General features: G+C 45.6%; 1 protein-coding gene across 3 annotated transcripts in view; it reads left to right on the top strand.

The window, feature by feature from the left end:
* Positions 1–7824: 7824 nt before the first annotated feature.
* syt1a (synaptotagmin Ia) overlaps positions 7825–27918 on the top strand; it is an 85478-nt gene continuing 65384 nt past the window's right edge. For 2 of the 3 annotated variants that reach the window (XM_057023116.1, XM_057023118.1), the window contains exon 1: positions 7825–8006. The gene's annotated coding sequence lies outside the window, so the exon portion shown is untranslated. The remainder of the gene's footprint in view (positions 8007–27918) is intronic. The other variant, XM_057023115.1, reaches the window with a different exon arrangement.

The raw sequence follows: 27918 nt of genomic DNA, 5'->3' as shown, positions 1-27918 counted from the left end.
AGATCTGGTGCTGGTCTGAGTCGTTCCACTGCGACACCTCCCGCTGCTGCTGCTGGGCGACAGACACATGGCGGAAAAGGTCACTCCCCACATGGCGCCATGCATGATCCCAGGAACCATCTGCTGTGAGCGTGACGCTGTACATCCAGGAAAATCAGGACCTGGCTGCCGAAAACCATCCTGAAGGAAGGCGTGAAGGACTGACCTTTACCAAGAATCGGCGGCCTGCGTTCCCTAAATGTGTATTGTTGTGGGTCGGCGGGGGCTGCGCAGCGGCGCGCCGCTTGACAGGTTCTTGATGTCCTTTGTGAATAATCGGAGGATCGCACTGTCACATCGCATTCACAAGAGATGGCTGCACTTTGGCGTCGCTCGCCAGCAAAAAGGTCATCGTGGCTGCGACATACGGCCACAGCAGAGACGGGGCGAGAGCGAGGACAGCAGCGGCATATTTTCTGCTCTAGTTTACATAATGGGTGAATATTGTGAAACGGCAGAGTTGATGGTTAAGAACTCCTCTTCAAAGCCATTAGTGATTAGATGGAGGATGTAGATGGATTTGTAACGACGCTCTCCGCCGTGGCCCCCCTCGCCTCGGCCTGATGAAAGGCGGCGAGAGCCTCACAAGGCTTTTGTTGTGAGCATTATTCCACATTTACAGGCACTATGGCCACTCGTCCACCTGCAAGGACACCTGTCTGCTTTGATCAGACCTTATTGGTATGGAATAAAAGACTCATCAAGAGATTCAAATGCACCCACTGACATGGAAAAAAGAAATCACTGTTTTTAAATAACATATAGTTGAATAAATTGTGATGTTGCCCGCGGAATTTTGTTCAAAAAGCTGGATTTTTATGTCAATAAAAGAGGGATTTTACTGAATAAACGGAACAATTCGTCGATCTTTTACGTTTAACATACATGGCAATATAAAAATGTAACGCATTTCACAGCAAAAAGTCAACTTCCGCTAGCGTTAGCAGCTAGCGTTAGCAGCTAGCTAACGTCTTCGGTACCCTTTTTAATTGACAGCACACCTGTTAATTATGAATTCATTTCGACTGCGCAACAAGGTAAAAAAAAATACCTCCAAGGTCTATTTTAATGGTGTTTTTAGGGTGTTTAAAAGCGCCAGTGCTGGTTGTTTAATATAACCCTCCGTTATTATGAAACGAAGGCCTTTTTGTACCAATAAACAGTCAAATGTCATGGCGTCATTACTTTTCAGTATTTTGTCTTCTAGGTTTTAGTGTCTATGTTTAAGCCTTAATAAATGACTAGTGAGATAAATTGAGCCCCGTTGCGGATATTGGTGCATCCAGGCGTGTTTGTGATGGATGTTGTTCAGTGGAAAAACACCTGAACACCGCACAAACGGTCCAAATGCTCTTACAAGGTGATTAGGGAGCAAAATTTCCATTCCAGCTCATCAGCTTGTGCCGTTTATGAAACATTAAATGCCTTTTTGAGGGACAAAAACAGCTTTGGCAGCTTGACTCGTCTCACGGTACGAAAGTGTTTTTTTTCTTTCTTTTAAATGATGACGCACTTGTGCTGAAATGAACTCTGCTGTTTGATTTCTCTTCTCTGCAACGCTTTTTTCAGTTCTGATAAACGTTTGTTTTAAAAGTCAACCGGTCCAAACTCTGCTTTAAAAAAAAAAAAAATCCCATCTAAAAGTTCCAGATTTACGTACCATTGATTAGCATTATTCAGCTAGCGGCTACACAGCTAATGCTAACGGTTCAGGGTGTGTCGATTTCAGGCTTTGATGGACAAATATGCATCTCTAGCACATCTGGAGAACTAAATTAGCCTGTCTTTTCATGTCGCCACACCAGTGATTTGCTCCCTTTTGAATAAAAGTCTGTGTTTTACAATCATAAAATCCTGCTTTTTGTTTCTAACTTGCATTCTGCGCAGCTGCAGCCATCACGAACGGGCCCCAGGAGAAAAGATGGAGTTCTCCAGTTTCAAACGGTGTGGAGGAGGCTACAGACTGATGGGACTTCAGTCACTTTAAATGGCGTTAAGCAGCCAGATTTGCACGGTGGAGATCTTCCTATAGGCTGAGAGAAGTGGAGCGGAGGCTCAGCTGCGGTTGGGGGGCACGATGGCGCCGACGGCGGCTGCAGGTGCATGATAGAGAGAGCCACCATCACGTGGTGCGGCCTCAGCAGGGAGGATTCATCTGCCTTTCTGATGACAAACGTCTCAGCCTCCTGTGCGTCCCCAAATGAACCTTCTCTTCTCTTTCCGCAGTCCGGCCGATCTAAAGAGGAAAACAACAACCGTTTGATTTGTAGTCAAGTGACGGCGGCGGAGCAGCAGCGGGGAAAGTCGCTCGGCTGTGACCGGCGTTCAGCTGGAGCTTCCTGCTGACAGGATGATGAGCAGCAATCAGCCCCCCTTGTTCTGACAGGTCCACGCCAGGGCAGTGATGGGTGAATTACAGCTGAGGCGAATGCCAGCCTGCTGTCCACGTGAGCCATCAGATATGCACGTTATCATCTGCAGGAGAAGGCGTCTTAAACGGAAATAAATCCTTCACGCGTGGTTGCAGCTTGTGCTGGGAACACGCGTGACAGAACAGCACGGAACAAATGCAGCGTTTAGCCGAGTAGAAGACAGCTGCTTCTGTTTCTGGGTGGTTTTAGTCGTTATGAAGGTGAGTGCCTTTGGAAATAAGGGAATATTTTACTCATTGAAGAAAAAAAAAATCTGTTCATTTGTTAGCTCAATGCTAACATGAGCTGCTCAACAGCTACTGAACCTTAACAAATCGCTCAATTACCTGAACTTAAAGATGCACGTGCAAGTATCCAAATGCCTCATCCATTTATTACTGGGCTGTTTGAAGGCGATGTTGGTAGCCAAACCTCCGACTCTTCTCTGACCAGTCCTGAAACATTAGCTGCCCTCTCCTGGTCCTTTGCCTCGTGCTGCAAAACTTTCCAGAAAGAAAAGATTTTGATTACAGCCCTCGCCTGGACCAAAGCGGCTCTCACTGGTGGTTCCGCCTCCTCTCTTTTCTTTTTCTCTGTAGAGCCACCTGAACTATTTTCTGTGAGGCGGGGGAGCTAAGTGCATCTGTTGATCGGAGCTGATCCGGGAGGAAAATTACAGTGCAGAATAAGCAGCTGTCGCAACGTGATGAAGGTATGACTAAACCTCATCTTTTATAGAAAACAGAATAAAAAGGAGCCGCTCCCAGTGTTCTGAGTAGCTAAATTACAGACGATTGTGATGGAAGGTGTCAGCCCTCCCCCACAGCCCTTCCTAACCTCCCTCTGCTCACTTGTTCTACAAACAATGCTGGCTTTGATCTCAGCAGGCATGGAGCATTCCTCTTTGTTCTGGCTGCTTTCATTTAGCACGCAGGTGCCGACCGTCCAAACATTAATTGTAGAGTAGGACGCTGTGATCGGGCTCCGACTTTGGAACACCTGAGGGAATATGAGGCTGCTCGTCAGCCCCCGGTCCTGTTGTGCTGTCAGCTCACAAGCTGCCATCACGTGAACGCCTGGGTAAAAATAATTCTCTCGGCAGCACATGACGAGGATGATGCCCACGCTAAGAATAGGCCCCCTGGATAGAACCCAGATGACAGTAAATCATCCGTCGGATGCAACGGGGAACGCTTTAATAATCCGGCCTTGAAACAATGAGATATCAGTGAGGGGCCGTGACACAATCGTTTGCTCTGCAGAGCTTCTGCTCAATATCTGTCAGGTGAACACGTCGCTAATTGACTCACGGATTGTTGGAAAACGAATCTGGCTGTAACCTCGGCGAGCTGTGTAAACAAGGCGGGTTATTGCGGCGTGCGCTGTTGTCAGCGGTTGACAGTACAGCGCACGTGTGTAATGAAGCTGGGAACAGGCCGACGTATCGACAGCGAAGCTCTGAGCGGTCAGATTTAGATTATTCTTTAGTGGACGTCCACTCGGCTGTGCAGCCATTTTGTAGCCGATGTTTTTAACTTCAGGTGCTTTTGTGGGTCTTGTGTCATTTCATGCGAGATTGGGAATCGCAGCCTATCAGAGCATCGGACAGCCAGGTAATAGGTTACCTTTAAGGCAGGAGGTGTGATTGTGCTGTCACAGGAAGGCAGACGGGCGGCCATTTTGGTTCCTATAACGAGATCACAAGCTCTCGGGCCAACATGCCGGTTCCATTCAGAACACGTCTGAAAATGAGTGGAGCGGCAGATGGGTCGATGTATGATCATACCATCATAGGTGTTATCATGTGGAGGTGTTGTTGCGTGGCAGGCCCAAACATCTCCAGGGCAAATCTACCAATAAATCCCTGTGTGGGTCTGGATGCTCTGATAAGAGAGCATCTTGCCTTCTTCTTAGATGACCCCTGTGAGGATCAGGGCGTTCCAGGTGAAGGACAATGTTTAATATTCCTGCAGGTTACATTTCCTGCCATCTTTATGGATATTTGCCCCTGTCAGCTTTGACAGACAAGATACGATCGCTGCTTACCATTTAGTCAATGATGCGTTCAGTGTATTTATAGAATCGCCTCACCGTGTCTCAGCCTGAAGCTGATCTCCAGAACTCAATCTTTCATTACAATAGAAACCATTAGCAGACTCAACGGTGGTGAAAATGTTACAGGATTCTTTTTCCTTCCGTCTTGATTCTTGGATTACTACAGTAAGTGCTCAAACTGCTGCTTCTGCGCTATAATTCATATGTTCCAACAGGTTGGTCCCCACAAATGCAGTGAAGAGTGAGGTGTTAGCTGCAGAATGTTGGCCGTAGCGTGTTTGTGCCAGCATAATCAATTTTCCCCGCTCCTGTGATTGAAGGTTTGCCTTGAACCACTGCAAGAGAAGAAACCTCTGAGAAATCTGAGCTGCAAATAGACCTTTAAAGGGTTTTGAGTGTCGGTAAATAACAATTTACCCTTCTTTTACACAAACTACCCTCAGATTTGAGCCGAATGGTGGTTTGTTGACCGTCAGTACTGCCAGACATTGCTGCAGACGACAACAGCCTCCCCCAGAGCGGCTGTAGTTCGGCCATTCCCAAAAGATCTGGTGGGTTCTGCTCAGGTTGTGGTCTGCACCCCTTTACCTGAGCTCTCCATCCCCTCAGGGGAGCCGGTAAGCACATATGCAGGGTCCGCAGAAGGGGCTTGACACGCATCGGTGAGCGCGTCCCATCCTCGCCCCAGGCGGCATTTGCTCGTGGGTGGGGCCAGACTGGGTGATGTAGGGATGACACAATGAAAGATGAGTGTCGCCTCATCCGTCAGTCTGTCACCCAGCGTCTCCCAGGCTCCCATGCTGTAAACAAGCGGGGGAGACACCAGACTTCCTGGGGCGGGGTGTGTGCAGACGGCTGGGGCGTAGCGACCCCCCCCCCCCCCCCCCGAATCACCCATTTTAGGGGGAGGATATGACCCAAAATTGGACTTTTGTGTGACGGATGCTGTTGGAGAAAACAACGGACCGACCTGACATTTTGGACTGGAGAAAGAAAGCTTCGAGCATCCCGATTGCACTGATGGATTTAGCCTAGCAGTATAACGTTCTCAGCTGTGTGTGGAGAGATGTAGGCCACCTTCAGAACCTTCCGGGCTGTTTGATCTCTCACCGATGAGGGCAGCCATCAGTCATTTGACAGATGCAGGACATTGGGGGGAGAGGCTCGCTTCTCTAATTATTCCCTCCATCACATGATTAATATTGTCGCTTTGATTCATCTTTAAAGCATTAAATCAGAGGCGCTCTGACTCTGACAGAGGACACAGCTTCTTCCCTTGTTCCTGGGCCTCACTGACACCTCGGAGGTGTCCTTCCATCCAGGAGGACTGGGAGCCAAGCCTGTGGAGCTGGGCTCACTGCCTGCCAGAGCCAGGGCCAAGTTATTTCTGAACAGGACCAGGGAGGATGCAGCTGCTGCTTCTGCTGCTGATGCCAGTGGAGCCCCTCCAGAACCCGCCAGCTCCTTTATAGCGAGACAGACCGACACCAAGGACTATAAAAGCATTTCACTGTGACGTATCTCTACTTAGCCTGTTAGACTGAGTCCACATCTCGCTTTGCATCCGGCCCTTAGGGACCCAAACCCGCAACATTGTGCTGAGTGCCCCTGCAGCTGGAACATGATGGTTATTACTCTTTCTTTCTTTATTGCAGCGCACATAAAGACAACTGTCACAGAAAAGGTCACACTAAGAACACCAGTCAGCACAAACAAACAAGCTATATTGATGTTCAAACCTTCAAAGGTTTTCAATATGTTTGTGCCAGTAATTTTCTGGTGGATCGGGGCCATATTTAGATTCTGAGACCTGTCAGTCAGCTCCCTTAAAAAATTCCTAGCAAGGAATCTTAGTTTGAGAGTCATTGAGGGTGTTTTTGGCAGCAACTCTAAGTGAGGTGGGGACAAAAACTTCTATCCTAGTGAGGAGATGCTGTTGACCCCGTTGCTAGGTGACACAGTCCTCTAAAGGCTGTGACTGGTTGTTACAAAAGGAAAGAAAACCAACTGCGCCATAGCGATGAATGGACGGAGAAATGTTTAAACATACCACCTTCACATGCTGATTATTGTTGATTTGCTAATTTTGCTGCTAATTTTACTACTTCACCTCTTTGATATTGATGGTGGGCACAGCAATTACTGTGATTACCGACAACCTTGTTAAAAGCCGTTTGATTTGGCAGAATGACCAAAAAATTTAGAAAAAGGGGAAAAAAAGGAAAAAGTCAAACTGGACATAAGAGCAGAGCTGGCGTTGTCATAGCTCAGGGAGGAGAACAAAAGAGGGAATTGGGTCTGGTGATCACGGCTCAAAAGGCAGACTTGGGAGCGCTTCGCCCAACAAATCAATCCGTCGTTCCGTATGCGGAGAGTACGTCTCCTTCCTCTGTTGCCTTTATCTTCTCTGGTTAAGACACTCTGAGGCTTCTTAAATGTCCTCCACTCCTCTGGGAGCTCCCGTAAGGCCACATATATTTGTAACTTTTTATCTCGCCAAGGGAAAGTTCTAAGAAAAACCTTAATATTTAAGGATTCCTGAGAGCTACTTTTAGTCTTAGGATTCTTTGTGAATATGGGCCCAGATCTTTATGATGCTTCTTGTGCTGTTAGCAGGACCAGGTTTGTTGTCTGGGCTAGCAAAGAACAGCATTCCAATTTTTTTATTTAAGACAAAATGATGCTCTCTGTTCCCCCTGTTAAGTTTGAAGCCTTTCCACAAGGTGGGTTTATTAAAATAACTCGGTAATATACCGATCAACGGTGACGTGAGGCTTTAAAGCTAAACTAAGGTGGTTTTTGGAGATGAACTGCTGTGACATTGTTCCATCCCTGTAATGAGGGATTGTCCTTGCAGGTGTTTCTGTGGCATTTTGATTGACAGTCTCAGCTGTCCTCAAGGGAAATCATCCTCCCTTCACGTTCCTGTTGGCTTCTGAGTGCGTGTGCATGTGTGTGTTATGTACGTGCAAGGACAGGCAGTGGTTTAGCACACACGCGCCCGCACACGCTCCCGCCGCTGAAGATGCCAGCATCCTTCGGGAAGAGATTTGCCCTTGAAGGTGACGGCTAGCATCACGCTCAGGTTATTCCAATATGTGCCGACGGGGTCATCTCGGGTTACACGGTGTTGCCCATCATCGTTGGCATCTCCCCACCATCCAGCCAATCGCAGCCAAGGACTGAGTGATGCCGCGTCCCTCTTACTGGAGGGATTCCTTGGAACTGCCGCGTGACGATGCTGGCTTAAAGAAGCCTCCCCCTCCCCTCCCCCTCTTTTTCTCTCAGCCTTTTGTGAGGTGTAATTTCCACATGTTTGAACAGAGCATGATCTAGCACCATCCATCCAGAGTCCTCCCTCACTTCTCCAAACCAGGCTCCACCTCCCTCTCTCCCTCCCTCTCTCTCCCTCCCTCTCTTTGAGCCTCTCCTACTCCAGATGAGCGTGTCTCTCCAACAGGGCGAGCAGATTGGAACCTGAAGGTGTGCCGTTGTTACCAGGTATGACCGCACGTTTCACTTTGGGCCGCTCCAGAACTTATAAAGAAGCTGTAGTTGCTTTGTGAGTGTATGTATGGGCAGCATGGGCGCAATTGTGATGTTGTGTCTAGGTGACATCATCAGGTGGGCTGGGCACTTTGAAAGAGTCTTGTGGGAAGTACTCTTGCTGTAATCACCAGTTCTTTCTCCCTTTCCCCGGGCGTTCATACCGTCGTCCTCGTGCAGGAGAAAACTGCTTTAGGTGGAGGGTAGAGTTGGAGCTGCCTCCCGAACAGACTGTGTAGAACACATTCTGGTTGCGAGGGGAGACCACGGTGTGGATGTGTGGGCGGATGGAGAGATGAGTAGAGAAGGGGAGGGGACGGAGATGGAAGACGAGCAGCTGCTTTCATCTCACGGAAGCTAATCCCTCCGTTTGTTCAGCTCGGTCCATCAGATAAACCGGAGCAGCTGTGGTTGTGGTGCCTTGTCTCTTCTCTCCATTCTTCAATTGTGATGGGTTTATCTTTAGCAGGGAGCAAAGAGGGAGGCTATTGATTGAAATGATGTCATTTGAAAAGAAAAGACAACCCTCTGGGATTGACTTTTCCTCCCGCTACCTTTTGTTCTTACACCTTATGCTGATTGTCAAACTCGCCCTATGATAAATTCCTGTTCACAGCGGGAGTCTTCACAATAACCGAGTGCATGTAATTGACGGGCCACTTCAGGTCCAGGTTGCCGGGCCTCTCTGATTGGCGGGGAATGGAGGCTTATCACTTTCCACAGGCTAACTAATGGAGGACTTGACACATGCATGTGCGTTCTTTTCCTCTTGCTAGCACGTCAGGCATACCCACAGCAGTCGTAGTGAGCTTTGTTAAAAGGTGAGCGGCCTATCACCTCTTTCCTGCTGTCCGATTACCTAACATCTCTGAGGGCAGAACCGGCCACTGAAATGGCAGAAGATAAAAAGCAGATGAAGGGAGTCAGGGGTTGCTCAGGTGTTGCTGCTTAGCCTAGCGTTTGGAATACATTAGGCTGTGAGGCTCCCATGTGTCAAACTGTTACCTGGTGACAGAGTGAGCGTGCGGCAGGGGCTTTCCATCCTCCCGCCCTCGCCCAAATCCAAATGACCCCTCAGCTCATTTCCCAGGGCAGAGCTTATGTTTACACACTCTCTGGGAGCTTTGCAGATGCTCCATTTCATAAGCACTAAGTGAATCAAGCCGAGGATGCGGCCGCGCCGATGCGCCTCCTGGAAACCACGTGCAGATATGTCTGGTTTCAGAGGCTTTCAAGGTCACCTGACAGCGTAAGTGTCTTGGTTGTGCAGAGTCAGGCGTCAGTACCAAAACGAATCAAGAGGCTACTTGGCTATTTTATCAAGCCCATTAAGGAGCTTTCCTGAGAAAGGCAGAAGCAGTGCTCACCTTTTAACTGGACTCAGATTATCTGGACTGGACTGTTCTGAAAGAACTCTTTTAGATCCAACAGGCACCGTTGCCTATTCTCAGTAATGACATCAACTAACAGAAGCACAAGAATAGTTTCACGCCAGACAACTACTCTTGTTTCTGTTTTTCCAGTACAAAATGGAGGACATGAAGATATAAAATGTCATCACTGTTTTCTGGACCGAGGAGTTTTCTCTTCCAAAATCTTCTTTTTTCCTCTTCAATCACTTATCAACAGTTTCTGTCCACAGTTTTCCTTTAAATGCGTTTTCCTCATGGAAATAAAATAGCCAATTACTGAGCCGGGATGTCATCAGAGAGCGAGATAATTTTCTTCCATATCATTCTGTAAATGCATTTACACTGGAAGATTGTCTCATGTGCCCCTCTCTCTTTGAGCCTGTGCATTAGCGTACTTGCTCTTAATGTTCTGTTGTTCCATTAAATCTTAATAACAGTCAAAACAAATGAAATTATTCTGATTGCTTTCCTCTGAGAAAGCAAGGCTTATTTTGCAATATTTAATGATGAAACTAATTTTGCAGCAAAAAAGAACACTACTTTGTATATATAAAACATCCAGCTTGTTTCCGAGGTACTTCCTGCCAAGTGATCAACCCTAAGACAGCTCTTGAGGTCTGGGTGTTTAGCAAGGCAGCCAAAAAAGAGTGCAAACAACCTCTGAATAGGCAGCTTATTAAATAAGCCATGATTAATAGAAACGCTTATTAATCTGCTTTTTCAAAAGGAAAGTGCTCGTGGGCGCAGTTGTTGCCAGGGTTTTTCCTCAACGCATTCGTAACAGCTGTCGTTGCTGTGGCATTTCTGGACAGACTCTTGCAGGCGTAAACCCGTACGACTTGACAAGGTGCGCAGAGTTCCGGACCGCGCGATCTCCGCAGACCCACCGAGATAAGACTCGGATTACACGATCAATCTCCAAACACGCTCCTGCAAATACACACCAGTGCTTTCTGTTGACAGAGCTAAATGGAGAGAGATACATGTTATTTAAATGCTAATGGGAATTTTCCAGCATACACTGCAAAACACCATTTCCACCAAGTTTCCACCCATGTGAATGCGCAGCACATTTTGCGTTTGTCCCCCCAAACTCTCCCTGAAATACTAAAGGAATCTCATGAATTACAGTTTAATTTGACTCGGCTCACTCTGCCATGCAGCAACTTTGGCAGCGCGGGAATTCAGCAGAGTACGAGTGCCACCTCTTCCCACAACACAAGGCTCGTAGACGCGTTTTCATTTGCTTTGTTTCACCCCGCGACAAAAGCTCATTCTTCCATTCGCACACAACTGCATTTAAATTCACATTAATCAGCCTCAGCGTGGTCCAAATCATTTGCGTCAAGTTGCAGCGAGGCAGAACGGATCAGCTCCACAGCCTGAACATTGTCTATTAAAAACATAAGCCCGTATTGGATACATGCGCCGCTGTTTGCAGGACTCAACAGAAATCCGCCTAATTGAATACGCCGAGCGAGCCGAGTAAAATGGAGTAAGTTAATGCTGCATTGAGTAGGTGCAGGGTTTGTCTTGAAAATGAGGTTCCCCTGACATTAATCACAATCTGAATCCATTCATAGCTGCCTGTTGTAATTGCGCAATAAGCCTACAAACTGTGTTTAACAAGACTGTAGTTGGGGGTATGTAGGTAAAATGATGAGAAAATGGCTCCATTGCAATTTATGTCATTCTAAAATCTCCTCTAAGGGAAATTGCTTTTGCCCCCCTGCACCTTTTTAATATCCTGATTCATACTTTGTGGTAGTCAAAGGCATAGCAATTTTTCTAAAGGTGCTTTGTGGGGAATTAATTGAGATTAATACTGTTGGCGTGACTGTCGAGGGACAGGGTCGGAGTCCCGTGTGCTCCTGGCCTCCTCAGTCCTCAGACTCACTGGGCATTGTGGTCAAAGGCATAGAGGAATTATTGCCGCGTGGAGTTTAATGAATGTAGTAAAGCGCTGGTTTGTTTTGAAAAGAGGCCACTTCGCTCAGCCAATAGTGGCGTTTGCCTCCGCTGAGCTCTGAAAGATGAATAAGTACATCCCATGGTAGTTGATATTAAAACAGCGAGCTTGATGGAAGAGAAAATAGACAAGGAAGTGTCACATTACCTCCTGGGTAATGTCTCTAATATCCTAACTGACCGTCATTCTCCGTGTAATAGTCTTTTTGGCTCTGGTTGTTCATGTTTTTTGTCTGAAATGAGATTAGATTAGAGGTGCTTGACTCTGCTCCCTTGTTGCTGAGCCACGCTGTATTGACGGTGTAAGTGTCAGCGGTTACATGAGCCTGGCTTCCAAATTGCCAGTGTCTGCTCTTTATTTCCCACTCATGTTCAACATCTGCCCTTTTTAGGAGCAATTAAACACCCAGACTTTGTCACAATGATTGCACATTTTCCGACTCAGTCTTTCTGATTTTTATAGAAACATCTACATTTCTTCCATAGTTTTTCTGTACATGCTGGAAGCTACAGTATGACAGCATGTTAGAATGTCCAATAAGTTGCCTCTTGGCCCCTGCTGCAACTCACTGGAGGGTTCTGTGTCCCCCTGGGGGGTGCATGAGTCATAAAGCAACATGACACTCAGCAGCGTGTGTGAGATACGGTGGGACAATGGGATAAAAAAAGCAATTAAAATCAGTGTCACGCAGCACCCCCATCTTTATGACACAAACGACCTTGTTAAATTTAGAATAGATGGCATGAATTTCAACATCTGCAGGGATGGAGATGTGTGACATTCTGTCAAGGAGCCTGAACTGTTTGTATTCCTACGGATCAAGGTCACAGCGTCTCATGGATTTCCCCACATGTTAAACAGAGTAACTGTACAGCTCCATTTATATATCAGAGTTTATGTTTTTCTCTGAAGGCAGAACCTCGTAAACTGCTGAATTCTAGTGAACCTGTCAGAAGGGACAGTCGGACAGTGTTCCTCCTGCCCTGTCAGGACCTTGTAAAGGAGGAGGAGTTAAACCTCCTCTTCTCTCATCCCTGGCCCCGACAAATCTCCATTACTGTTAGTGGAACGGCATGCATGCCCTCCGCTGCCGACCGCTGAGATTTGCCCGTGATGCAATCATCCCCGTTTGTCGCCATGGCAACCAAGTCTCCTGCCTGCTGTAGGTTGTCATGCCAGCCACCTCCCCCTTGCTCTTCCTCACCCATTAGCACTGTACTGTAAATGACATTTGTAAGTGCTCCCCATCACTGTCTGAGATCTGTCTGCTTATCATTCGCGATGGTCTTGCCCTGCTCTCCCTCAGGAGATGGTCCCCTTTTTAGCACAGGGAAATAGAGAAACAGGGAATGGTGTTGTAGTGCCAGCTACAGGAATGTGCTTATTTGGTCGCACCACCGGCCAGCAAAAACTCAGAAGATGAGATGAAGTGAGAGGCAGTTTTTGTCCTCCTGCTTCTACTAACCCTTAGAAATTGAGCTGTGTGACATGTTTGGGGCTCCCAGAAAGGATAATGCAAATGGGGGCCCATGCTGTGCTAAGTTCATTCTCAGAGGGAAGCACGTTGGGGGCAGACGGAAGCCTTTCTTCCAAAACATGTCCACCCAGCTAGTTGAAAAAACACTCATTACCACAGCACTGAGGGGCCAACATGGGATAATAACTAGGCATCTGCTTAAATTTGATATAATGGCATGTTGGCAAGTCTGGGGTCTGCAGTAGAAACCATCACACTTGCATAGGCTGTCTGACTCCTGTAGTCAAGAGTAACCTGAAATGTTTGAAGCAAACCAGCTCTGCAGGTCACAACACAGGCTTTAATGGGTTCTTTACAGGGAGGCCTCTGGCTAAACTTTACCATATTTATAGAGGAGGATTAGCCTTATTTACTCCACCCTTCAGAATGGAGAACCCACACGGTCCTGATAATGCGCAACTCGGCCTGTTGGGATGGGATGAAGGCTCAAGGTTCCATTTAGCTGCTGGTGAAATATCTGAGATTGCATTTGCTGTTCCTTATCTCCTAAATTAACTCATTACTCGATGTGCAGCTTCCCCTTCCTGGGAACGAGGTGCTTTTGAATTTGTAATGAAACATGACCGTCCCTTCACGTGTCGCCTGTTGGACGAGACTGCGGCTCACACCGCCTCCATCTCGCCATTGATTTTTGGCTTCGCGGCCAGCTGGTTAACCTTGAGAAGGGAGGCAAAAGCAATGAGCAAGGAGGCAGATAACGCATCCTGTGTCCATATCTGTGTCAGCTCTGAAATGAAGTGATTCATCAAACTGATTTTCGTCATCAGATTTTAGTCGTGTAATTTTACCTGCCATGGCAGAGAACAGACAAAAAGTTCTAACAAATAGGATTCCATCAAACCAACAAGGCAAACATTACCGTCCTGTCGGTCACATCTTTCCTTGAAGCTTATGCTAATTGCACATGCAAATTGTCTAAGATTATGGTCTGCGCTTGCTGTAGGGTTTAGTGATTGCGAGTTGCGATATCGCCGGATTTCCTCGCATTCCTTTTGAAACAGTTGTTGATGAAGAGGCAGCGAGTCTTCTGTATCAGAAAACAAACTCCACTGAGAGAAATCCCAAACTTAAGTCTTGCTGGTTGTTGCTCAGCTTCAGTTTAGGCGTTTCACGTTTTAATTGTTGAGGTTTTTGCAACTTTGAGTCGCTACCCGGGCTTCTGTAGCTTCTGTAGCTTAGTCTTATTTCTGGAGAATTACAACAACCACTGATCCTGATATACTTAGTACGTTGGGGGTGTAATTGGAATATAGAGTTTAATCCATCAGCAAATCAGGGACTTCGCATCACCATAGTTGGGGGAAAAAATTAGGATTTAGAAGCCTTGTTACAGTAAAATTCCTCAATTATTAATACAGTTCAGCAGTTTTGATGGGATTTCAAAATCAGGCAAACCTGTAATGAACCAGTTTTCCTGCACCTCAGAAAGAGCTTTGCATTATTCACTGACCATCATCCATCACAGTCTCCTTCATGTAAATCCGGTCGTCTTGCTCGGCCCTGTGGCCCCTCTGGACCCAAAGACTGATTTTGAAGAGCTGCAATCGATACCTCTGGATCCTGCATCCCAACCCGCCTGGCCAACCTCAGAAAAGAGCCCCCAGGCGGATCCTCGTCCGTCGCCTCTGGACTGCTTGCGTCCACAAGTGCTGCTTTTAAAACATCTCCCATCACAGAGAGCCACACTCACAATCAACCCGGGGGGGTGTTTGCCATGAAGATCGGTGTGCAAGGGTGCAGTGAAGCGTCACAGCCACTAGATACTGCTACACCCTGAATCTAGCAGTCCCTGGTGAGAGCGAGACGTGACAGTTGCCACAGAGAGGCGAGGCAGCGTTATGTAATAGGAACAACACCTTCATCTGTTCATCTGCAAACACCCAAGGATCAGACCTTCAGAGATGAAGCCGCGTCATAACCCCCCCCTCCCACCCCAGCGTGCTCATTTTTACACATTTAGTGTTGACGCAAGACATTAATTTAGTCATGAAACAACTCTGGGTTTTAAAGTGCTTAAGAACACATCAGCCAGAGCCATTTATTTCTATACAACCTGTTAACATCTTTTAATTGCCCTCAGTTCCACATTAGTGCTCACTGATTTCAGTGTTGCCAATGCAGATTGTTTTCTAATTTGAAAAGTGAAAATAAAGACGCAGTTCTTTAATTGGAACTGCACTCCTAACCAGTGGAGCAGGGGGAAATTAATTAGATTTGCCAGGAATCTTATTTTGGAGAGCTTCCTTGAAAGCTTTCTTGTTTGGCTCTTTCTTGATTGGTGTTCATGTGGCTTCTAGGAGGAGGAGGGACAACCCCCTTCCCCCTTTTCTTGACCTCCTACAGTAAATCAGTAGCTGCTGATTGATTCCGAGGTGCAACAGTAAATGATGTCCCTCTCAGACAGTAAACGCTGACTGGTGAGGGCGTCTTTATCTTTGAGGTCACTCCACACTTGACTGTCTCTCTGTTTTCCCTTCGTCTGCCTCCTCGATGCTGTCTCCCACCACATCCACCATTATCTCTCTCTGGGTTATCAGCTTTTTTTTGGTAGAAAACACACAGCCACGGGGCACTGGCTGCTTCATGGAATTGGCTGGATGTTTAGATACTACAGTAGATACTAGTTTCCTGTTTGAAATGTCATGAAAATCATTCTCCAAGTGTTCTGTGGAATTTGATCCACCTCTGACCATGGTTGACTGTCCAGAATGGCTCATTAACATAACTCAACAGCTGAATTTGGATCACCAGTCGAGCCGGTGGAGACTTGCGTTGATGTTCTCCTGATTACTGTGTTCAGGATCTTCATTAAGGAAGCACCTAAGCCCAGTTTATCTGTAATTTAAAACAGGATCTGGTGTTGTTCAGAGGCTTAAAGGGGCAGTTGCACTGGTAATCTGATGCAGCCAGTGAACTAGTCTTTTAAATGCTGAATCAATACTCCCAGGTTTGGAGGTGTGCCAGGCTGTGCATCAAATCCTCTCCAATCTTTTTCATTTACGCTGCTCTCAACCTTAAAGGGATGGCGCCGCTCTCACACTTCCCACACGGCTGACCACCGGTCTGGACACGCCGTCTGTCACGTAGTGAAAGCGCGTCTCTGTTATTGACAGTGGATCGTGTTTCACTCTTACATTTGTTACGTGTTAAAGAGGCGTCCGACTGGAGCCGCTGGTGGCATAAAAAGCTCACTGATTGGTCAAGTGAGAGTAGGAGAAGGTGAAGAAGGCTCTGCTTTCTTCTGACATTAGTGTAAAGATAGTATAAGGCCTAAAAGTTAATGATGGTCATCCTAGCATCAGGGGAGATCAACGCTCTGTGGCTCATCGTTTGAGGAGCAGAGTTCGTACAGCCATCTCCTCCTGCAGCAGCCCAATTCATGCAGACTTCCTCGTTAGCTCGGGCAGATACAGGCCATGTCCTCCCTGCCCCCGGAGGCGCCTTCCCTCCCGCCATCAGTCGACCTGTTTTATTCAGCCCATCTGCATGGATGTTTGCCACCTGGCTGCCTCCACAGTGAAAAAAAGGAGGGCAGAGTGTGTACCAGAGGTCTCCGGAATGGGGTCAAGATTTGCTTCATGTTTTCGTAACCTGCTGGAAGACCGCAGGCAAACATCAAACAACCGGAACACCTGCTTCTAAACTACTTCCGTGTTCAAGCTGCGCTCAGATGAAAGTCGGGATTTGGACTGAGATCAAAGATGGTTTTGGGTTCAGACCTATTTTCGTGGTAACAGCTTTTATTTCAGAATCCACATATCCTCCCCAAGAGAGGATTAATATTTATGCACCTTTTCTCAATTTCTGCCTAGTTTTATTAATATTGTTTGTAATGTAAATAAAGATCATGGCTTTGTTTTCATTCATGTTCTTCATTTGGATAGATTGTGCCTCCCGGCTTGTCTCATTGGTGGTTTATTTCTATAAAGTTGTTGCGTTTCACTTCTCTCCTTTATTTTTTGAAAACCAAAAGGGATTTAGCATGATGGCGGCAGAAAAAAGAGCACTTTTTACAAGCCTGACAAAGTTATTGAACGTTTGAGACGACTGGGGGTTTAAAAAGGTGGGACAGGAGCTTTAATCATGAAAAACCCTGTAAAGCTCATCAAGCAGCAGCAGAACCAACGGTCCTTAATGTAATCACAGTCCCACAGTGGTTCTGCTTTTAGAGTAAATTCTAAAAAACATTGAAAAAACCCATAATACCTCAGGTGTCAAGACTAATTAGTTGCAGGAAAACAATTTTGCAATCAACAGTTTAATATTACGAAGCTGGAAAACAACGTGTTGTTGCTTATTACTGTATGTTACCGATTCAGATCATTTTAATGAGCTTTACAATCTGATAGATGACAAAAACAGATATTCAATTGCTGCCCTCCTTTAAACAACCATAACATATTCAGCGTTGTTGTGATGTATAATATTCAGCTGCATTCTGTGGGGGATATTTTTAGTTTGGCCCTGTCTGTCACCCTCACGCTCTGAATTCCAAATCACAGAAATGTCAAAATTTCCATGTTGTCACACAAAGAGACAGTGGTTACATTCAGCACCCCCCTCCTCCGTCAGAAAGTATGGCAATCCGCACCTTTTCATCTTATATTCCCTTGAATAGCTTTTCCACTTAAGATCAAAAAGTGGACAGTTATAATTGGTAAGAACGCTTTCAGCAAATGCATCATATAAATTCAAGAAAAACCACCAATCGACCCACCCTGCTGTTTGAAAATTAATAACCAAAGATAGTTCTGCTCAATCAGAGGTGATGTGCAGGAAAAAAGGGAGCTTTTAGTCCACAGACGACGTGTTCCTTTAAGAGCATCGCCGGAGTAGAAAATTGAGCAAAGACAACACACCATGAAATGGCCTCACATCAGGCGAGCCCTCGCCGGCCAGAACAGAACATGTCCCCTCTCCCTCTAATTCACCGTAAAATGATTTTGCCCCGGCCTCTTGGAGTCTTCCTCTAGGTTAGCAGCCGCTGCACTGCAAATATTCATTAGGCATGAATGCAAACTGAGTGATTTACTGCTGTGTGCCACCTTTGGCCCCGTCGATATGAATGCCTGGCTCAGGTCTAATTCATCCAGTGGCTGTGATGGGATTGCACCAGTGCCGCTGTGCAACCTTCAGTATCCCCGAGCCCTGCCTCTTTTAGCCTGAACCCACATCAGTGGCAATGATTGCTCCCTCATCAGAGTGTGAAAACACTGTTTCTGGCCTGTGAAGCGTGCCGTTCACGTTCATTAGGTCATCCTTTTTAATCTGGTGGAGAACACATTTGTGTTCCTGCCCCACCTGTTTCTGAATAGGAAAACAGAGGTCAGATTCATCCTCTCAGATGGGCCTATCTATCTATCCATCCATCCATCCATCCAAACCTGTAACCTTTGGTAAATTTAATCAATACGGAAGCCAAAGGAAGATCAGGCAGAGTTTTCCTTTTAAATCACTGACGTGAGGTTGTTACAAGGACCAATGCTTTCAGATTTTGGTACTCAAGATGTCAAGCAATAGAAAAAAAATCAAGCAAATTTGTCAGATTGTTGACAGATTCAGTCATGTGGGACCACAGGTCAGGAGAGGGGAGAGTGTGTCTTTCCTCTCAGTCGACTGTGGTGTGTGAATGTTGGACAGGAAGCATGAACACTACACCCAAGGATACATCTTTGAGTATAAAAGTAACCGGAAAAGATCAGACGTACAGTAACTATGAAAAATCCACAACGATGACAATGATAAAGTATCTTAACACGGCCTTTAATAGCTACAATAGTTTGTTTGTTAGCTTGTCAGCGCCGGTATGTCTGTGTCCACGGGAGAGCAACGGAGGCTCTGCCAAAGGTGGTAAAGGAAAGAATGGAAGATAGTGCTCATGAGCGGCCGGTGATGAAGGAGGCGGCGGCGGGTTTGATTAGTTTTTTATCTGCTCACAGGAGTTTGGTGGATAAACCCAGACTGATGGGCTGGAAAGAGCTGACACGGTGTTTGTTTGCAGCCCAATGAAAGCAAGCAAAGGCGGAACTGCTCTCTTTAACTGCACTTTATCTCTGCGTACTTCCTCTCCTAGATTGAAGTTTTTCGAGATATTTGCAGCCGTCCGAGGTGGCGAGGAAATGGGCGGGTCTGGGTGATGTAATAATCCGTAAATCGATGTGCAGGACCAGTATCGATCCTGCGTTTACTCCCACCGTGGACAAGTGTTATCTTTGCGACCATGAAGAGAAGCACTCCAACTCTGCCATGGATTTTCTTTAGGTTTCAAGGTCACATTGAGGAGGCTAAATAGAAAAAAAGCTTCCTACAGCTTTCTTCCATCTGGAACACCTACGGCTTATTTACAGCGTGCCAGAAATAACTGACAGATATAATTACACATAAAATAGAGAATCTTGGTTGAGAAGTCCCTTTGGAATTGAATAAAGCAGCTTTTGATTAACTATGAGTGAATGTCACAATATTCTGATTGAAACCTGAGGCAGGATTTATGCTGAATTCAACCCACCTGCAGTCAATTTAAAGAAGCTTATATCCGTTAGGAGGTGTGTTCCTGATCACGCAGGTGTAGGAGGAGATCACCTCTAACCAGGAAGAGCCAGTGGTCCATTTGCTTCTAATGACGCATGCAGAACGTCCACGACGGCCGGCGCTGCAGTGTTTTAAACTGCGGGGCATCAGGTCAATATCAGAGGTGGCAGTATTATAACTATTAAAAGGAGTATTGAGAGAATGTTGGTTTTTTTTACAGTATATCAGCATTGCAGCTCCCCACTAAACTGGGAACAGGAAGGAAATTGCAGTGTCAATAGTGTTTCCATATTTCTGCCGTAGCTAACAACCAAACATTTGTGCAATTGTAACTCTGAAGAGCTCTAATCAAACGACGGGGAGCGAAGCAGAGTCACTGTGGAATCCAGCTGTGCTGCAGGAGACCCACCTCGCCCTGCGTATGCATGCGTCTGCAGCCTGTCAGCATCCTTCGTTCACTTTGAGCTAATGCCCTGTATTGAACAACAAGCTAGTGTGGTCCAAACACGGGCCAGAGCTAAAGAGCCATGCCTAATAAAGCCTCGTATGTCCACAATGGGAATCAGCATCTAATGGGCTTTGATGAGAGTCAGTGCACGGGCCTCATCAATCTGCATAGATTCATAGGATGACAAACCAAATGGCTCACATTTCTGGATGAACGAATATGGATTGATGATATTTACAAAGTGCAGGAACACATAAATAGGCAGGATTAACCTTTGATTGAACAGTGAGAGAACCTTTTAAATGCAGGTTTTCTGTATCTTTAAAAAAGAAATCCAAAGAAAAGTGTGGTTCAGAGATGAGACAGGGAGCGAGGCATGTAAACCGTGCAAGTGTTGACTCCAGATAAGTTGGCGTCGGTCCTCTCTCCGGAGTCTGTGGCCTGTGGGTGTGATTAAGTAAAGCTCACACAGGCGTGGATTGTAGCAGGGAATTTGGCCACAGTTGTTTCTCTTGTTGTTTCATTGCTGAAAAAGTGCTCAGAACTTCCCAGTAAATGAGATTCAGTCCTGCTGGAGTCTCTCGAACTGCTGAATTATCAGTCAAAGCGCTAGCGCTGCTACTTCATAGCCCCGCTGGATGCTAACTGCCACGCTAATATATCAAAATGATCTTTTTTTTGGTCATTGAGACATGAAACATGATACCGTTTGTCTATCTGTGCCGCCTGACTTTTGCCACACTAGCTGCATATTTTCCAGAGAGGATATTAGAGATTGTGAAATGACAAACACATCTGAGGCAGCTGCGGTCTAAAATCTGGGGGTTCCTGTCTCGTGATCAGACTGAATACCTTTTCCCCATTTAGGAAACATCCTGTATATAGAGCTGAGAGGGTCCCATTGACAGTATTTGCCATTCCAGCCTGAGCAGCAGCTGTGTTTGTCCAGCTGAAATTAATGGCTAACATGTAAACTGCATCTGCTGCACAGACCAGGACAGACCCATCAACTCCATAAAAGTCTGCCTGACACCATCTTATCACCTAATTGGAGTGTTCGAATCCACGCACCAGTGAAATAACAGCCGAACTCTCCTTTCTTGTTTCTCTGCTCTTCATCACCATCAAGGAGTATCTGCAGCTGTTTTTTTAACTACGATTTGCATCAGAACAGACACCCGCAGTTCAGTTTTCAGCTCATTTACCTAAATCTGTCCCACAATCTGAGTCTTCAGCAGGTTTGCTTTGTCCTTATTTATGTCAGGGTGGGTGAAGATGAGGCTCTTCTGGTTTTCCAGTCTGTTTGGAGATTGGTCCACCATCCTAATGAGCACTAAACAGAGCATTTCTGTATTCATAACGCGGTTTAAGTGTCCTGGTTTGTTTTCCTAGAGGAATACCTATTCAATTGTAGCTTGAAACTCTGGACAGGCCCGCCCAGAAGAATTTACATGATGGGATTTCATCCCGATCCCGGACAGTTTTCACTTCTAACCTGCATCTGGGGTTTGCCGTGCTGTCACAGGACCCCTTGACACGTGATATAATAATGGGATTTCATATTCATCAGGCAGCTTGTTGTTGACAAACTCTGGGATAACCACATTCATAACTGCAAACATAAGTGCAGGACTAGATGCAGTGCCTAATTACTCCTTTTGTTGCACTTCCACTGCTGTGACCATAGGAAAAAGACAAATTAAATTAAACCAGTGCATATTGTTCTTTTGGTACGACATTCCTGCAGGGGAAGGATGGTGGCTGCCTCTTGATTCCTTCACACGTACGTATTTTCACGTTCTACATTTATAAATGGATTCTCTAATAAATAACAAATAATGAGGGTATTGTTGCTGAAATGGCATTCATTGCTGACAATAGTTTCCCACTATAGAAAGAACAGAAGTGTGTCCATTAATGTTTCTGAGCGACACGCACCAGCAACAAACAACATTACATAATCCAACCTGAGGATTCAATGACTCTAGAATGCTAATTGTTTTTTACTCTCGATGCCATTTACAAATCAGTTGTTGAATTAAAACCATAACGAGACCGTTGTGGCGGTCTTTCTCTGACGGTGTCGGTGTTATTGCTGTTATTTAATCATCTTTTGTGTGCCAGACCCCACGATGGACCCCACTAGTACAGTCCTGAGGTGTGGACAAGGTTGGAGGTGCACCTGCACGTTGCTTCTGTTGTTGCTTCTTGTTTAGTACAGAAGAATCTGAATGATCCCCACCTGTTTAATGTTATTTAATGGTCTATTTGTTTCTCCCCTGCTGCAACACATAAGGGGAAAATAAGCTGGATTTGTGCGTGAAAGTGAGTTACGGTAATTTGTATTTTTCGCCGTCTTTGAGCCAGCCTGTCAGTCTGAGGTGTTTCCGGCTCACTGCAGGCGGGAGCTCCATCCAGCAGCCCCCTGCTCATATTTTTGACTCTTAAAACAGCAGTAAAAGGTCAAAGAGAGACTTTTCTCTGCTGCCTCCTGTTTTATTCGCGCTCACCGCTGACCTACACTCCGACTCGGCCCCTCCTCTGAAATCTCAAAATCTTCCTCTAACACAGCCTCGGCTGAATACAGCATCCATTAAGTCCCTCGGCTCGCATTGGGATTACATTTTCTATCACTGGACCATGAAAAATAGATGAATTAGCTCTGGAGTACTGCTCTTATTGTGTCCTGTTTTCATTAGCCATGTCACCCTGCTCTCTTTATCTTCTTCATCTCTCCCTTTCTCCCGCCTGTCGTGTTTTCCAGGCCAGGATATTTGTGTCCTCCTTTAGAGGGCATATCTCTGAAACACTGTCGCCCCACCTACTGCACAGGACCGCACAGCGTCCATCCCGCACCCCCCCGCCGTTTATCATTTTTAATCTTTCCCTGCTCTGCTCGGTAATTACGTCTGCGACTGGTTATTTCCACGCTGCTGCGTGTTGCCCAACTGCCACCAACTGTTCTGATTGGTCCGAACACTTCTAGGTCAGACAGTGACAAACCAATATTCTCTCTCCCACAGCGAAATTCTTCCACAGGGGAAGGTGATGTGCTTTATTCCCCTATTTACCCCCCTCCTCTCTGCCAAATCTAAATATAAACACAACTCTCAGCGAGCGAGGGTAGTCGTGCTGACTCAAGATGGCGGCACACCTTCAGAGGTTCCTCTCAGTGTGACAGCCCCCCCCACAAAGGCCCGTAGTTGTGTGAAATCTATAGGTAATAAAGAGGTTGTTGCTGCCAGCTGTTGTGTGGTGCCCAGCGGGCCCCGTATAGGTGGTAATCAGATGGGTGCTCATCTGGAGAGCACAGAGGCAGCACGAGGCTCGACTCTGTCTCATCACCTCTCCGTCTCTACTACTTTCTTGTCTGGAAAGATGTCGCCTCGCTTTGAAATATCCAGTTTTAGTCAGTTGGTCGCACTTTATTCTTTTCCGTCACTTGAAATGACACATTGCCTCCTGTCCAGTCTTGACTGGTGTGAGAAAACCAGCCCAGTATGAGCTCTGTTTGTCTGACTGCTGTCATTTTCTCTCTATTGATCACCACCGCCGGTTATTCGTCATCTGCCTTTTTCCCCCCAGCCTGGATGGGACTCGTCCATCCATCACTGATTCTTTCAGCCTCACAGAGAATGAAGAAAGTAATATTTTCTCTTTTGGTACATCGAGACCTTGTTATTTAAAGGACAGTCCCTCTGTTCTCGCCAGTGGCCTCTGAGGGTGAGGTCTGGTTATTTCCAACCCAGGCGGGCTGGACCGCCTGAAGGAAGAAAACCTTTAAAGCGCTGTCACTTTACATTTCCTGCCTTATGTTAACATTGAAGGGTGCAGGGCAGAGGATGCAACGAACATTAGCCGCTACTTAAACCACCCTCGGGCTCAAAGCGTTGACCACCGGCTTTAAAACCCTCCGATAGGTGTCTTTGCATCTGACTTATGTGTTTTTGTGTAGAAAAAAAGAACGTTGGCAGATTATCTGGAGACTACAGTGTCTGTTTCCTTGAAAAGCAGCTCTTCTAAGGCCAATTACCTGCTCTGTGACACTTGATTTCTTTGCAGCTGATCAATGAGTCTGGAGTCAAACGGTTGACATGCTCAATGTCTCAATCCATACAAGGAACGGCCGCATTAGGATTTAAGGGAAGTTGGTTATTGACAATCTAAAGTCTGAAATGGACGCTCAGTGGTAGGATGTTGGTTATATCTCAGTGGTACGTGTTTGGAAGGATAACCCCTGTTTGACCTCCTTTAAAAATGCAGCCTCTGCCTGTTAGTGCACGCAGCCACAGGTATTATAAAAGCCTCTCTGGGGTGTGTGTGTGTGTGTGTGTGTGTGTCTGGCTAATGTGCATTCTGTGGTGTCCCCCACACCCCTCACAGCAAAACTGATGAATATGAATTCCCTTTCAGGCACATAATGCTCCTTCACACTCTCACTTCCCCCTCTCCTCATCACATCTTCTCAAAATCTTCACATGCTAATAACCTGGGAGGCGGGTGGCCAGTTGATCCGTCCAAAAATAACATCTGCATATGATTGGAAGAGAACACGAGCGCAGCGGGAGTCGTGAGAGGAACACGAAGGCACTCAGGTCTCTCTAAACTCCGCTCCAAAATACGTAGTGTTTGTTCTCTGGTGGGGTGACTTTCAGGACGTGTCCCAGAATGCTGTGGCCTTTTACAAGAAGGGCGTTAAAATGATTTTCCCTGACTGTAGCGGGAGCAAGAATATCTGGACAGTGTGCCCTGCACTTGCAGGTTGATGGGGTAATGGTTGTGCAGTGATGCAGATGGAGGATAATCGGATAGTCAGGTCAACTAGACCTTTGGGCTCATTTCCAAGCGAAATGTTTAATTTTCCATTTCAAATTCTTTACATTAGCTGTGACACATTTTTTACTGCCCAGGCGTGGCCTCCAGACCACCCTCAAAGATCTGGACTTGTATTCACTGTTTCACACTCAAAATTGGATGTCAGTCAGAGACGTGTTTGACCTCCCTGACCTTTCCGCTCAGGATAAATGACCTGAAGGGGAATGCTGTTCTTCCAGTCATTTCATGTGAATCGTCCAGACAAAACATATAAAATATGCACACCCCCCCTTCCTCGTAAATGCCACCTCTCTTAGTTTGCGATCATTAAAACATGTAAATCCTGTGTGTCACAGCACTGGCTAGATCACATGATGCGACAGACCACTTATATAACACACATCTCTGCAGGAACTGGAGCAGAAGAACCACATGAGAAGCCAGTCGTGTGGGAATGTCCCCGCCCACAGAGTTTATCACCCCTTTTCCTCTTGACTCAGGTTATCAATATGCATGTGGAAATTATAATCAGAAGAGTAATTGGACTTCCTATCAGTGGCTAGTTACAGTTTCATTAGACACTAATTAGTATGGATATATGATTTTCCATGAGAGCATTTGTAATTGCTTCTTATAATACTGAGAAACGCAGTATAAATAAGATCAGTTCCAAACGTACTGGACTGAGACCGAACGCTTTAGTAATGGAAGTCCTTGTTTACTGTGCATCCTAATGAATGTGGAGTTGCACAGGGAAATTACAGTCCTCACTTTTCCTATGGACATTAACTTCTAATTAAAATGGGAAATTGAGCATCCAGAAGTGAAAGGATTGACATTGATGATATGCACAATATGACACCCAAGCAGATGCAATCCAATATCCTACTGCTAAATTAGCATCTAAATATACCGGCCATGATAATAAAGCCAGCGCATTTTTGTCATCTAACAAATCTAGATCCCCCATTGTGTCATTCACAATGTGTTTTTCTTTGTTTATGTGTTAGAGTCTGTCGATACTTAAAAGATATGATCATAATATATTGAAATAAATGAGTTAGCAAGTTGTTATAGCAATAAACAGGCATTTGTTCATCATTTAAGTGTGAAAAAACAACACAATTTGGACTTAAAAGACAAAAATGTCATTAAATTCTGGTGTTAAATGTCATATACTAGCTAGAATACAGGTTTTGAAATGATATAAATGGTTTGTGTTTCTTATAACAAACTTCTGTTGCATCTCTGCTGGAGCCTGAAGGTCAAACACCCATCTACGTCTTTGAGAGCTTTTATCGTGACAGATGGTTGACATTTCATTTCGCTGTTATATAATATAACGATTTAATCACCATGTTTGTTAGCAAGTGCTTGCGCAATTTCTGTTCAAAGGAGAATAGAATCACTGAATTAACTTTGGGCTTCCAAGAGGCTTTGCTAATCAATATTTTCCACTGCTGAATGGCAGCTGATTACTTTAATGTGGTTATTTACAGGTTTTGATTGGCTGCGTTATTATTAGGAAGTTGCAAATCACGAATGCGATTAAACACCAGCATTAGAAGAAAAAGAAGCACTGGTGGGTTTGTTCGCACCATAAACTGTAGCATTGCAGTCTTCTTTTCATCCTCCTGTCCTTAAAATCGGCTTGACGGGAGAGTAGTTAATGTGACCCAGTCTGCGTTCCAAAGGCTCTGCCTATGTGCTTTTGCACTGTTAATTATGGCTAATGGATATGAGCTGGAGGGCTCAACTCTCTCCTGCTACAACAAAAACAAGTCAGCTCACGGAACACGCAGTGTGACAGCAGTCCAGCCCATTTGACTGCCTTTACCGGAGATATCACGGAGGTGATGCTTTGTTTAGCCAAGACATCCATTAGATATCCATGACTCTGTTTTTTTTATAATGTTTAGATTTCTGTCTGAAGTGACAGCTTTGTCTTGATGATTCAGAGTACTGCTCTTTTCATACATCAAAACACATCAAAAGGCATCCATTGATACAGCGCTGACATTGATTTCATCTCATTAAGTCGTAACTCAGGTCATTCACGTTTAACACCGATCTTTCCCAGGATGTTTGAAACGTCTCCGGAGCTTTCGGGGTTCTCAGACATTCTGTTACTTTTGATTTGCCAGGTGCTTTGATTTCTGATGGAACATTAAAGGGTACAAAAGGCGTGTCAGAACAGAGAATGTGGCTATGTGGCGAACTGTTTAGAAAGATGCTATCGCCGGTTAGCTACGACCCCGTCACTCTCTAATAAAAAGCTTTATTTATTTTTTTAGGGCACTAACCATAACGTCTCTCAATCATTAGGAAAAATGTCTGTCTGAAGCTAGCAAGAGTGTCTTTGAATGAGTTTTGTTTGCAGTAGAATCTCTGTATTTTCCTCCAGTGTTTTAGGCAGGCTCATTTTTTAATTAATCCCCTTTGTAGACTTTAGTTTTTTGTTTTTATCAAATTGGAACATCCATGAGGGACATTTTCTGAAGGCAGATCGTCACATTTGTTACAGCAACTCATTTTTAGGGACGGATTACTGTCTTTGAGTGGGTTAATTTAATTCCGTTGTCTTTTGCTACCAGCTACATGTCCCTTTCAAACCATGCTCTCATCAGACAAACTCAATTAAAACAGCGTAATTCATGGGTCTGCTCGATGATGTTGTTTTTCCACGCATGTGTTTCTGGCTTGATGTCTTGACGTACAAGAGGACCCGTGTTTATCAGTTTTCATACTGACGGCAGAGCAAAAATTAGTCAGGATGACGAAAGCACCGTCGCTGTCTGCTCAGAAAATATGTGAAAAAAAACTGTTAAGCTGAGCAATTCGAGGGAAAGAGTTGCACAAAAGGAGATGCTAATACTAATGCAGACATGGATTCTGAGTATTAAGCTCTGTCACAGAAGGGAGCATTCGGTTTATTGATCAAAACCTTCTCCAGCTCACTGCGGGATCAAACATGAGACATGAATGTGCACAGACGATGCTCAGACAAGCAGCACATAAACACCCTCGACCTCGTCTGGAGGGTTTAATGTTGCTGAGAAGGTTCTAAGGTGGAGAACACACATCACAATAACGTTGCTGGTGAAGAATATTGATTATATAATTGTTATGTACTGTCCATTTCTGCCATATCTTGT

This window comes from Takifugu flavidus, chromosome 22, assembly GCF_003711565.1.
Source record: "Takifugu flavidus isolate HTHZ2018 chromosome 22, ASM371156v2, whole genome shotgun sequence".
Taxonomy (NCBI): domain Eukaryota; kingdom Metazoa; phylum Chordata; class Actinopteri; order Tetraodontiformes; family Tetraodontidae; genus Takifugu; species Takifugu flavidus.
This window is presented reverse-complemented; position numbering and strand designations above follow the sequence as displayed.